Genomic DNA, 13013 nt, shown 5'->3' with positions numbered 1-13013 from the left:
ACTCCCTAATTCTTACTAAGGATTCCGCTCTCCTGTCCTGTATCTCCTCTTGAATTTGTCTTCCATGACATTTTTGACAGGGAATATGTCTTATCTAATGTTTGGAAAGTGCTTTCCACATTTACAGCACTGTATAAATCTTTTATAAGAATCAGAATGTAAACCTTTACCAGGTACAATAAGATGAGTGGAAAATTTTTTGTTCATTTCTCAATGACTGACTAAATATTGTCTTTACTGTTATATTTATAGGAAGTTTCTTTGAATGTGCTTTACTGTAAATGTTATTCTTAAAGGTGGAGTTAGGAAAAACAGCAATTCAATACAAATCATCTACTTTTCTTGAGTGGCAGGGATCTTTTTCCTGTTGCACTGTTGCTTTCAGGCAGACATAAAGTAAGATAGAGTAAGAAAGTAAGTAAAAGTGCTCTTAATGCTATGTGGAAGTAAAGCAAGAGGAAACATTTTGGTGGTCCATTTCAGATTTATGGAACCTACCTTGAAGAATTTTTTTGTGGCAAAGTATTTCCAAACCCCCACGTTTTTCAACCCTCCTAAATTTGGGAGTTTTCTGAGCATCTAATCTCCAATAATAGTTTCATCTATAGGCAAGGATAATTTTAGGCCACAACAGCCTGAGATGATTTATCTGCACTTACTTATTTTCAGAAATGAGAAAAAATGTTATTGGCTACTGTCTTTGTATCCCAGAACTTTCCTTCCAGACCAAACAGCCCTGCACAGCAGGCGTGATGCTAAGGCAAGAAGTGCTTCTTTAGGAAACTTGGTGCCTTTCAACAGCCAAAGTGGAAGTTGCGCTCTGCCCTGGGTGACTCCCAATGGGAATGGCCACATTTTGCACTTCCTTTGCCCTCACGTTGTACATGCTTGTGCAAGGCATGAGGTAGTGGAAATCACATCTCATAAATCAATCTGAATTCCTCAGCAAAATCAAGCTGCAGACATGAATCTCTTCCTGCTTTATTGCTGAGGTTTCCTGCTTATAATTTATTTCACATAAGCTGATTAAAAAGTCATTAAAAAACAATAAAATATCTCCATAGCTAGAATATGATTATAAGGACGGTGCAATTATTCATTCACCATCTTGCTATGTTAATAGAGCAGCTGCTGCTACTGCTCTTTTAATACACCCCTGATCATTCTTGCCCAAGCTTTCTCTCCATTGAAAGTAAATGTTTTGGTTTTTATATCAAGATGACTAATAGAGACTGCTAGAGGCAAAGTACATATAATTTTTACTTTTCTATATATAGAAATCATAGAATCCTAGAAATATTGCTTGGATGGTACCTCTGGAGATCGAGTTCAACCTCCTTGCTCACATTGGGAATATTGCCAACACTGGGCCAGGTCAGCCATGGTTTATCTAGCTCAGCCTTGAAAACCTGCAAGGATGGAGGTTCTACGGTCTCTTTCGGCAATTATTTCCAGTGTGGCACCACATTCCTACTGAAAAAGTTCACTGCAAATTCATGCATACTCTTAGTTTTTATTAGACTGGCTATAGTGGTAAAATGGTCGGTGGATAAGATTTTGTTGTAAGTTAGATATCCTGATATAAAAATGGAGTCCCTTTTGCACTGAAGGCAAGGGTTCACAGAGAATGGTGCATTAAGCATAAGAATTCATTGGACTAAAGTTAACTTCATCTGAATACTGACCTGCCAAGCTGTTATCTGAGCCTGTTTAGATGAGGTGCAAGAGCTTTGGGTGAGTGCTCAGAGCAGACAAGCCCATCTCAGGAAGGTGCTTCTGACTTCTGAAGTCAGAGTATCAGCTGGAATGTCACAACAGAGGGCCAAAAAGCCCTACACAACAATATGGTTATGTATCTGAAAAAAATATGTTCATGGAGGGAGACAGAGAGAACAAACACATCTGTGTAGAAGAAGAGCTCTGTTCATTTGGGAAAGGCTGCATTACCCAGAACAAGCAAAATTCTTGAACACATATGGAAGTCCTAGGCAAGTGTGAAACTAACTTGTTTTGCCACCCACCATTTTCTCCAATTACAATAATGTTTAACGTTGAAGAGGTGCGTAATGCCCTCTTTCTACTCTACACGTAGAACTAGGATTGCTTTGATGCCTTGAGCTCGACTCCAACAGCACAGGTCTCTAGCAAGCTAGTTAAAAATACCTTTCAAATGATCTGTTACACTCACATGCTATCTTTTTTTCTTGTAATGGTAAGTTCTTTGCAAAGGAATTTATTGTAGAAAGTTGTTTGAGAGGGCGGCATTGTTTGAGAGCCGGAATAGTAAGCGAGATAGCCTCCTGGGAGGCTGCTAGCTTGCATGCTAGAATGGAAGCAGCATGTGATGTTACATTGCTTAGAGTCCTTGGTTACACTGATTGATAGAAAATAAATGAAAAGGAATGTGCAGAGAATTAGATGCTCGTCTCTGCCTTAAACTGTAGTCAGCATGGCTGTTCTAAGAAGAAAGAGATATTCGGCATGATTGCTTGTTCTTCTTGTTCCTCGTAGTCAGTAAACAAAGATTTCCACAGCTGAACGTCAGGCTTTCTCTGTTCTGGTGATTATGGCTGGAATATTACAAGGTCTGTCCCTGGCATCTGTTTGCAGAGAACCTGAACAGACATCCCAGCAGCACACTCACGCTTCATTTATGTGAGTACCTTCTCATAGCTGATGCCAAAGAACCTCTAATGCTTCCCCGAACTTCTGTTGCAGGGCTGTTGCTGAACAGCCCATTCCTAAGGGTGCCCCTTTCTTGCTAAGTGTGGACAGCTCAGCTCTGCCTGCGGTACCGAGGGTAGGAGTAAAACTGGTGTGGCATTGTTTCAGGGTTTGGCATGGATGTACTACGTAATGTGATAATCCCTATGGGTCGAATTTGGACTGTCCTTGTCCAAAAAGCTATACTAAGAGGTAAACTTTTGACCTTCTGTTTTTTTTTTTTTTTTTCCCCAGAAAATGTTTTGGAAAAGAAATAATTGCTACCCTTTCATAAGCTGTTCCTCACTCCAAGGATTTGGTTCTCCTCTGTGCTACTGTGGTTTTAAAAAGAAGCAGAGAACTCGTCATTCGGCCAAGAAACTACAGCACAGACAATCGAGGCGGCACAGCACTAAGGCAGTGGAATTCTTTTAAAAAAGCCCTTTCTGTAAGGTCTGTAACTGTGAGGTCTCATTCACGCATCAGTTCAGAACATGAGAAATTGTAGTTTATATCTTGCATATTAACTATTCAAGTAACTTGCTGAGCGGAAATTATCAAAGCAACACATAAATAGTTTTTTAAAATGATTGCACTTGAGAACTTACTGAACTAGCTATGAATGGAAAGTGGCATATCTTGAGTGAATTTTTGAGGGCTATTTGGTTCACTGCTAGCATACATAGGGTAAGTATGTACCTACAAGTTGAAACATGCAGTTCTTCACTCTTAACTCTTAGGCTTGTATAAGTGCTTGAGAACATGATTTGTTCAAAGAGCATATAAAAAGGAAGAACTTTAGCTGGGAGAGAGTCATAATCTAATAAATATCACTCTCTGGAGACAGGCACAATTGCACTACAAGCAGAAAAAAGTACAGTTAAGTTTATATAACATATAAAAACGCAGCACTTTTGGAGTGCACATTTAGAAAGAGGAAAAACGGGAAAGAAGAAGAAATCTAGATATTATCCAGTATCTCAATGAGTTATAGTAATACTTTCTCACACGTAAGGGTAAAGAGGATAACAGATTTGGTTTACTTCCCACAGAATACTGTCTCCAATTTTTAAAGCATCCTTTACTTTGCTTCCTGTTCTGCATGTTATAATTTTAATATATCCAATAATTGTCCCTGAAACTCCTTGTGGATTCAAGTGAGAATACACAGGCATCTACCAGCCTGATTTGCTGCAATCAAGTAATTGATCATTTGCAGACTATATCCTCATTTGCACCCTGTAATTGTGTTGAAAGTTATTTGCAAATGCAGAGTAGTAGTTTGTGATTTAAGAGTCATGCCCTAAATGTGCTTAAAAAAATCAAAGGAAGTGATTTAAGGGCTACTCAGTTTGCATTTCCGAAAGGCATACCCATATAGATGCTAAAGCTACAGAACCATGGTGCTGCAGGAACCAGGGCTGACTTTTAACTTATTCATTCACTCCTAAGGGTGAAGGTGCTATGATCAGGAATGGCATGAGAGGGGAGTCATTTAGCCACATCTGCCAGTGTCTCCCCTTCTTTCTAACCTCTTTCAGATAGTCCTGGCCCCTCTTCCCTCTCCGTCCTGGGATGGCCTGGCCAGTTGCCTGCACTTCAGCGCACTTCCCCGTCTTTTTTTTTTTTTTTTTAACTTCTCCTGGGCCGAGCCATGTCAGCTGTGTAAGCCATATTTCCTATGCGAGTGCCTGCCTCGTTGCTCAGCGTTACAATCTGTGCAACAGCAGGGCTAGAAGTCAACAGAAAGGACCGGAGCTGTTTGCAAATGATGTCTCTCTCTCATATGCTTTTAAACTACAAAAGCAGTTGCAACACCAATGCCATGCTGGCATGAACTTGGCTCCCTGGACCATCTTGTTTCTGACTGTTCTGGCAGAATTCTGGTTTCTGGCAACGTGAGCCTCGGGAGTGGGTCTGGGGCACTATGGGCATATGTGCTTTGGACTGTGTGCTGAGTCAGAGGAGGCAATTGCAGTCCCCGGCTGCTTGCTGTTGTTTCAGTTTGTCACTGAGCAGAGCTGATTTTCCTTGTCTCTCAGGACCCAGCAGAGCAGAGACATCCTAACCTTCCCTCTGATGATCTTAGCTGCTCTACAGTCTCCTTCTCCATGATTTGTATAGTAGCCAACAGGGAAATACATTAACTGTCATTCCTGTATTATTTATAACTTGCTGGATGAGTGGGAAATTGCTACCTACTCAGTTTGCCAGGCAGAACGTATTGCTAGGTCTTTGGCACAGCACATGAGAGCACATCTCAAATTTGGGATCTGGGTGTGTGCCCTGGGGATCCCATCACAGGCAGACGTCCTTCTCCTCCCTCTCCCAACCTATCCCATGGTTTCCACACACAGGAAATTAGGGCACAAGCTTTGGGAGCTATGGCACATCCAGAGGATGTGCTGCTCTGGGCTCCTCTAGTTGCAAAAGCCCAGCAGGTATTTGCATGTATGGACGCATGTGCAGGGACATACCGGAGAGCTGGCCATCATTACTCAAACCTATGCTAACTCTTACATATTGAGGAGGTCAGTGGCACTAAGAAATTTGAAAAGAGTCCTGGAACTGGGTATATAATACTTTTAAACACACTGAACTATTGCTTATACCGCTTTTAGTGCCTCAGGGACAGTCCTCACCCTCATGCTGGTTGGAACCAAATGCAGTGCAGCACAGAGGGCACCGAGCTAGCTCCAAACTACTGCCAATGTATGCAGGATACGAGCCCCGTGCACTATGCAGTGAGGGTGTGCTGCTCTTCACTGCTGTTTCTGTTGATATCCCGCAAAGGACTTCCAAAAATCACTGAGTCAAGCTAGAAGCACCCTTCTGTCACGGAGAAGCAACTTCAAACTACTTAGCTGAGTTAAAAATTATTATCAAACTTGTGAGATGGGACCTCTGATGAGATTCCTGAGTCGAGGAATCCAATGCTTGCATTGTGGCTCTAGTGGTTGAATGCAGCCTCTGCTCTGGAGTGTGACCACAGTATCCAAACCCTACCAGGAATACACAGGATCTCAGCTAGCCCCACCTCTAGCTGGCACGCTGCTCCTGACTGCCTGTGCTCTGTTGCCAGCCAGCTCAGAGTGAGTAAATCAGCAGTAGGGGCTGCTGCCCAGGAGGTGTACATAGCCATAAAATGGATATTTGGCCCACGCTTCATGGTCTACAGACAATCAGCAGTTTGCAGATGAATTTGTGTAGCTGACACTTCCCAGATATACCAGGGCAATAAGTGACAAGATTATCCCAGTGCTTTGCCCCCGCCCTCAGTGTGGCAAAGATACAATTTTTCAGGTTTTCAGCTAAAAATATGCAGCAATTTATGAAAGAAAATGACTTAACTCTTGGGTGAAAGTGCAAATAAAGCAAATAAAATGGAACAAAATGAAGGTCAAAACCCTCCACAGAAACAGTGTGTGCAACCCTCAGGATATTGGCAAGGGGATAATGCTCCGGGCGTTCAGAAGCAACCGCAAGCTCTGGCTCTGGATCACTGCGTCTTCAGGCCTCTGTGTGCCTGCCAGGGGTGGAAATTCATCTGCTGCCAGAAAGGTGAGCAAAGAGGAAGACACAAGTAGAGCCAGGCTTTCTGCAGCTGCAGAGGTCTGCTGAGCCCTGTCTGCTATTCACAAAGGGAAATGTTCTCAGGGGGCTGGAGGATGTTTAGGGACTGCAGCTCTGCAGAGATAGTGTTACCAACACTTAAGGACATGCATGTGGAGCAAGTATGAGGGAAGAGACTGAGGATAAATAAGGAGATCATGAACTGGAGATTAATCAGCAAGACCAGCTGTTTTTGCAGCACTTTCAGGCAGGTGTCTTCCTTCTCCCATCCAATTAAACATTGATGTGCTCCGTGGGCTCCTGGGTTATGTCTGCTGAATGCCACATGGATCCTTCTCCTGAATCTTTCCAGTTCCAGAGGGCATGTCTGGCCAACCCCTCTTCCTACCTCCCTGTGGTCCTGTAGTGCCTCCTGGAAACTTGTGTATCTTCTGCCTGGTCCTGGTTTTCGCCAATGCTGGTAGCGGTGCATTAGCTGCACAGCTAAACTGGTTTCTGGAAGGCTGCAAATATTGTATCTTGCAGGTAAGAAATACAACATTGGATTACTGCGGAGGGATTTTGTAGCTTAAGTGTTAGAGCTGCAGTCATTTCTGAAATAACTTCACCAAAGCTGCATGTACCCAAAGGCATTGCCCTCAAAATACAGTCATGACCCTGGAAGGAAAGGTGGCATGAACTAGGGAACCCTGTGTAGCTCCCAGTGGGCAAAGGTTAGAAGGTAGAGGCAGAAGCAGGGGTGTCCTATTGACAATTGCTCTAACATCCCTCAGGCATTCCTGACTTCAGGTTACCTAGCAGAAAGGCAGCTGAGTTACATCTTCACAACCCTGAAGATGAACCTGCTAGGTATGCACCTCTGGTCCTGTTGGCTGTTGCTGAGGAATGAACTGACTGTTCACATCTGTGGACATTTGTGGAACTGGAAGGGTAGTTTTGGAGCACCGTTTGTGCTGAAAGTTGCAGTGCTTTTCTCAGGGGAATACGAACGACATCTGCAATGTGATCAGGTACTATTCCTGCTCATCTGTGGGAGGACGAGTGGGCACAAGCGAGTGCAGGCAGATGACATGCTCTGGTCTGCTCTGCACACACGCTCCTGCCTAACTGCTGCTCACTTCACTGCTAGGAACAAAAACCATTTCAGATTCAGTGCCTGCTTTTTGTCACCAAAGTGTATTGAGGTATGTTGGAAATGGGATTGCTTGGATGCTGATCAGTAAAGGCCAGACGTGTAGCAGGCTAGAGCAGGAGGTGTTCCTGCATCTCAACTCTCACCATGTCCTGATGCAAGCAGCCTGTTAGTGAGCCTTGCTGGGCACCGGAGAAGCCCAGAAGGACAGCCTGGGGGTCCAGCCCATTTGTTACCACAGGCCAGCATTGGCCAAGCAAAATTCTGTGCTGGTGCCTTCCTCACTGCTCCTGGCAGCAACAGGCCGGCTCTCCAGGCCACTTCTGTGAGCCCAGCTTCTCCCAACTTGCAGTCAGTGTCTGAGTGAGCGTCTTTGGGTGCTTACGCAGCAAACAGAGTCTTATTCCCCCATGCCACAGCTTAGGATGGTGGGTCATTTTTAGTCTCTTTGCCCATGCCTTCAGGACAGGGCTGTTGACACCCAGTTACCATTAGAAAGTTATTGGCATTCAGCATCCATCAAGTCCCCCAGCTTGTGTAACAGACGGGATATTTCCTCTCTCCACCAAACAAATAGCCCAGGAGTGGCCTTTGAGCAATGCCAGGCTCCAGCACGCTGACATGGAGCTACAGAGACAGTGGGAAACGCCAGACACAAGGGCATGTCTGACCCAACACCTGAGCTGGAGATATGAGGTTAGTGCATTTGTTCACTCAGAGGGCTGAGTCTTTGCAGGATTATGAAAGAGTGTGGTTAAAATTTGAGAGATGTGACCCTGGAGAAGGTGAGATCAGGGGAAGGCTTCCTTTGGAGAATGCAAGGGGGAGAGCTGTTGGAAAAACAGCCAACAGGTGGGCAAGTAGAACAGAGAGACAGATTCAGAGTTAATTCAGTGGGAACCTTTTTAGGCCTAATCCCATCACTTTCTGGTTTAGATTTAAATCACAATGAAGAGGCTCCTGGGTTTTTCTTCTGGGTTACCACACGACTGTGGCATTTTGAGTTAATTTTAGTCTACCTGCTGTTAACTTTTAATTGTTTGTCCAAATCTAAGACAGGGAAGGTAAAGCTAATCTAAATCTTTTTACATGCTCAGTCTAGAACAATGGTCCAGCTACAGAGAAAAATTATTCTTTTCACAGCAGAATGATTTCACCTCTTGTTCCCGTTCTCTATGTCATAGTTAAAGACTTGTTTATGTTTCATAATGAATTTTCATTTTCAGGAAGTTAGAGCTTGGCTTCAGAATTGTGCTTGGGACTGGAACTCAGTATATCAAATCTCAGCTTGGAAACAAATCCTCATTTGTACAGAACTGTGAAGAAATCTAGTTGGCTGGAAGTTAGTAGTTATTTAAGAATATGTTGTACTTCTGCTTTAAAAATATAATCTAAAGGGTGCTTATATATTGTCCATCATCTCTCGGTAATTTAAGGGAAACAATTCGCCTAGCAATGAAAAACAGCTGGTTTTGGGCTGCCTTGCTGTGCAACAACCAAAGTTTATATGATAAAGTGGAAAAGACTATCTTATGCTATTGAAATTGCTTCAGGCATTTTAAAACAACCCCCCAAGCATTCTGTATGTAGCTAACCTCTGAATAACAGGGTATGCAGCAGAACGGCCAATACAGCTGAGCTATGTAGATACGAACATTACTGTGATATAATCTAGGTATATAGAGTGAAAGTTTATAGCTTTTTTATTGTTGCTTTCTCTGATGACTTCAACTAAATATCTCCTAAATAAATTAAAACTTGAATTGGCTTCTCTCATTACCTTTCCAGCAGAACTTTTTGTATTGTTAGGGCTAAGCACATGCCAAAGTGCTTTGCTGGATTAGGCCATAAGTGTCTCAGGATTTAAACTTCTCAGATGGAGAGGAGAGAATGAAATCATTCAACACAGAGAAAGGCCAAGATGTTCTAGGAGATCTACTTTGGCTCTTAATTCAACTTAGACATCAATCTAGCTCCACAGAATACAGTTTTGTTTGTTGAAGTAACTTCCTGGGTATCAAGCAATGAAAAGCCAAAGATAAAAAAGACCTAGTTGGACCATTATGTTTATTGTTTTACTAGTGTAGAAGTATTCCCTACTCTAATTATCTATAGCTATTTGCTATCTGAAAACCTGTGCCTGGGTCAAATGCAATTCAGGATATCAACGATGGTGCTGTCTCCAGCTGATGGCCACAAGATAGTTTGTAAGAAATATAATACTCTCATATCAGTTCATAGTGCATGGTCACCTCATCTGAAAATGGATTAAATTCTTGGCTGCCACTCAATGCTTGCAGATCTGAAATTTCAAAGCATAAAACCTCCTCTGAGCTGTGGAGGTGCTTGGAGTCCATGGGCATATTGTACTTTCAGCATTACTTTTTCCTCCGCCCCCAAAGCTTTGCTCCTGGGCGTATGCAAAGCGGCCTCAGTCGTGATGGTGTGGAGCCATCTGGCAGCTCTTTCACACCCATGCTGCAACAGCCTCTGGAGGATGGAGGTTCTTGTCCTACCTGGCCCAAAGGGCTTGATCTGGAAGGCGTTTGCAGAGGGAACCGAACAGGGTAATTGCCTCAACAAGCACTGCAAAAGGAATGTGACCATGCTATTTTACACCCAACACTTGCTCCTGGTACTCACTATAGGCATCCCAAAAGATGTGGGAGCTCAGAGCACTGCTGCTTGAAACTATGTCTCAGAGAACAAGGATCCGGCCCACAGGCTATATAGTGCTATATTATATGATATTCACAGGTATGTGTAGGTGTTGGTGTTTAAGTATCTCATCGTCTTCTCTCAATACTATTTTGTGATAATATTGCAAGAGGGAGAGAGATTGTGTACCTGTGAATCATGTTCTCTATCTCTCTAGGTCCAGTAAATATTTATTTACACAGAGCAGAACAGTTTTGAGGTAAGAAAATGACAGCTCTGCAGAATACCTGCAGTTTGTGGTGGAGACTTTGCTGGGAGGTGAGAGCTTTCTGTTTGAACCCCATTGAGCAGAGGAGGGAATCGGACTCTGCTTTCTATTGCTCTAGGTGAGTGCCCTCACTGTTTTGTCACTGAGTAGCAGAGGAACGTAGTTTCCTTCAGTTATTCGGTTTGAAAGGATTTTTTATTTATGCCCTTTTCTCTTATTTATTTTGTAATGATAGTGTTACTTCAAGAGATCGATCCTGTGTGGAGGCAGAGGGTTACCAGCAGTACAAAAAAGATTCCTGAAACTTGTAGGATTCAGGGCATGCTCTTGCTAGCCTTTTAGCTCTGTTTTTCAGACACCTGATACCCCATGCATAAAACCTGGGGAAGATACACTCCCCATATTTTTTTAGCATAGTCTATCCTGTCCTGTTCTCTCCTAGTGCCCCCAGTTAGAGGACCTTTATCTGAGGGGTGTGAAGTGGTTGGCAGGAGTGCCTTGCTAGGAGCCACTGGGAGCAGACAGCAGGATGCTACTAGGAAGGCCTAGGGAGCTGCAGGGAAAATCATCTGGGCAGACAGGATCCCATGGTAGGGCAGCGAAGCTGTAGGCTCCTGGGAGCCTCGCTGCCACTGTGGGGACCAGGAGGAGGGAGGCAATGATGCTAGAAGGTGGCAGCTCATTGCCAGGCAGCCCCGAGGTCTCTCTGCTCCCATTGCTGTGCTGCTCCGCCCTGGGCCCTGTGGTGGGCAGCTCCCAGCCACGTGGCCCTCCTCTCCACTGGCTGATCATCGTAAAGAGTATTTGTCTCCTCTAGCTATCATGAATGCCACTATGCAGTGATCTAGTCAAGCCTGTTGTAGCTAGTCGTCTCCACAGAGAAACTGCAAATGGTGTGGCCACTTGGTATGAACTGCATAATTCAGCCCTCGTCTGATGAGTTGCTCAGGTGGTGTTGAGAAGCATGCTTCACCCATATGTTGGTCTGTATTTGTTTATTGCTTAGTAGAGAGGTGCTGTCTGTCGGACACCTTCTGCAGCCTTGCATTCAGACTGCAACATCCTTCATTCTCCCTGCCTGTTGGGCTGTCTACTTCATGAAACAAATAATAAAACTGTCAGTTTGAGACTCCTGGTATTTATCAGCATGTCCCCAGCCAGAGCTCTCATGGCTGAGAATATTCCTTGGGAAGATAAAAGAATTTCACTTTATTTACAAAATGAGCTCTGTTTCTGCTCCCAGGTTTCAGGCAGACATTGCAAGTGTCGGCCCTCCACAGGCTCTGGGTCTCAGTTTTGGAGCCAGAAGAAACCTGCTACTTGAAGAGGAGTTAGTCCGGTTACCTCAGTGCAAGCAGTGAGTTTGAGGAGCTGCTTCTTCCCAGGAGGACACATAGCAATGAGGAGGAGTGGAGCCATGGCTGGCCAATGGCCCTACAGATCTACTTTATCCGGTACACTTCAGGTCATTCCAAGCTGTGCTAGGGGATTTCACATGCCCTCCAAGAGCCCCTTCTCTCCCTTTGGCTGCTGCACTCAGGAAAATCAGCAGAGAATCTTCTGTTTTCTTTGAACTATTTTTCCTTTCAGTGAAGGAGTTGTGTGCACACCATCAAGCCGAGAATCACACGAGGCAGCAGTCAGTGGGAGGTGTGCAACCCTGACAAATCTCCTGGGACTATCAAAAGCTCGCAGGATTCTGAGGTTTGAGGGTTTTTATACTGAATTCCCTGAAGACCTTTTCCATCTGTGCATGTGCAGTCTCTCTCTCTCTCTCTCTCTGAATAATGCTTTGCGTAACAGAGTATTCTGGATGGCAACAAATGAATCTTCAGGCAGTTTCAGAGAACTGCAACAAAAAAAACAGTGGGCTGAACCAAATTTGCTTTCTCCTCCAAATCCTCCAGTGGTTTTTGATTGTCACTGCCTATTCGTTTATTGTTGCTTCTTTCTTGTGGAAGAAATTTGGTTTGTTAACCTGATTATCTTTGTTGTGAAATGATAAATTACTTCACCCCTGTTGCCAATGATCCACGATGTCTGGAAAATAAATCCATGAGTCCATGTTGTTCTAACAATTTGCTGATTTCTTTGGGGAAATAATATGAACAAAATTAATATGATGCTTATGTAATCACTTACTAAAGCTATGACTAATTTGCATCCTGGTGGTGATAAGACGAGATAAGAATTTGTGGCATAAATTACACTTCTGTTTTTCTCCATCCATCTTTCTGGAGCCTGAGGGCACTAGTTCGCAGTTGCAGAGGCGTGCCTCTGAACTGAGCTTGCAATCACAGCACCAACGAGGTGCTAAAGCCAGGCTAATAAGCTTTGCCAGACCCGAGCTAGCTTGTGTGGGGCTGGCCCTGGCATGCTTGCAGCGCATTCCCAGGAGTGGTGTGAGGAACGTGGGGCAGAGCCTCCCGCGCAGCGCTGCACAGAGTCCATTGAGACAGAGTGGCTCACAGCTGGGCCCAGCCCCAGCTGGGGCTGCCAGCACTGCTGGCGGGGAGCGGGCTGTGGGCAGGCGGCAGGGGGTTCGTGCAGCTTTCTGGGCTGTGGGAAGGCGAGAAGGAGGGGGAGGAGGAGCAGGGATCAGGGCCACTGCGGAGGCCTGTGGGCAAGGAAATTCGAGCATTCCCTTCTGTGCAATGGGTAGGGTGAAGCACAAAAAGT

General features: G+C 44.4%; 2 long non-coding RNA genes across 3 annotated transcripts in view; both read left to right on the top strand.

Moving 5' to 3' along the window:
- Window positions 1-3153, top strand: part of LOC138064718 (uncharacterized) — a 37965-nt gene extending 34812 nt beyond the window's left edge. Inside the window, exons 4-5 of the long non-coding RNA XR_011137963.1 lie at window positions 2512-2655; window positions 2959-3153. This is a non-coding gene — a long non-coding RNA (uncharacterized lncRNA). The remainder of the gene's footprint in view (window positions 1-2511; window positions 2656-2958) is intronic.
- A 928-nt stretch (window positions 3154-4081) lies between these two features.
- LOC138064716 (uncharacterized) lies at window positions 4082-12401 on the top strand. 2 transcript variants are annotated; one of them, XR_011137960.1, is made up of 3 exons: window positions 4082-6801; window positions 10284-10452; window positions 11578-12401. It is a non-coding gene; the product is annotated as an uncharacterized lncRNA (long non-coding RNA). The 2 variants fall into 2 exon arrangements; XR_011137959.1 differs by lacking the exon at window positions 4082-6801 and adding an exon at window positions 6825-8104.
- The last annotated feature ends 612 nt before the right edge of the window (window positions 12402-13013 follow it).

Source organism: Struthio camelus, chromosome Z, assembly GCF_040807025.1.
Source record: "Struthio camelus isolate bStrCam1 chromosome Z, bStrCam1.hap1, whole genome shotgun sequence".
NCBI lineage: Eukaryota > Metazoa > Chordata > Aves > Struthioniformes > Struthionidae > Struthio > Struthio camelus.
This window is presented reverse-complemented; position numbering and strand designations above follow the sequence as displayed.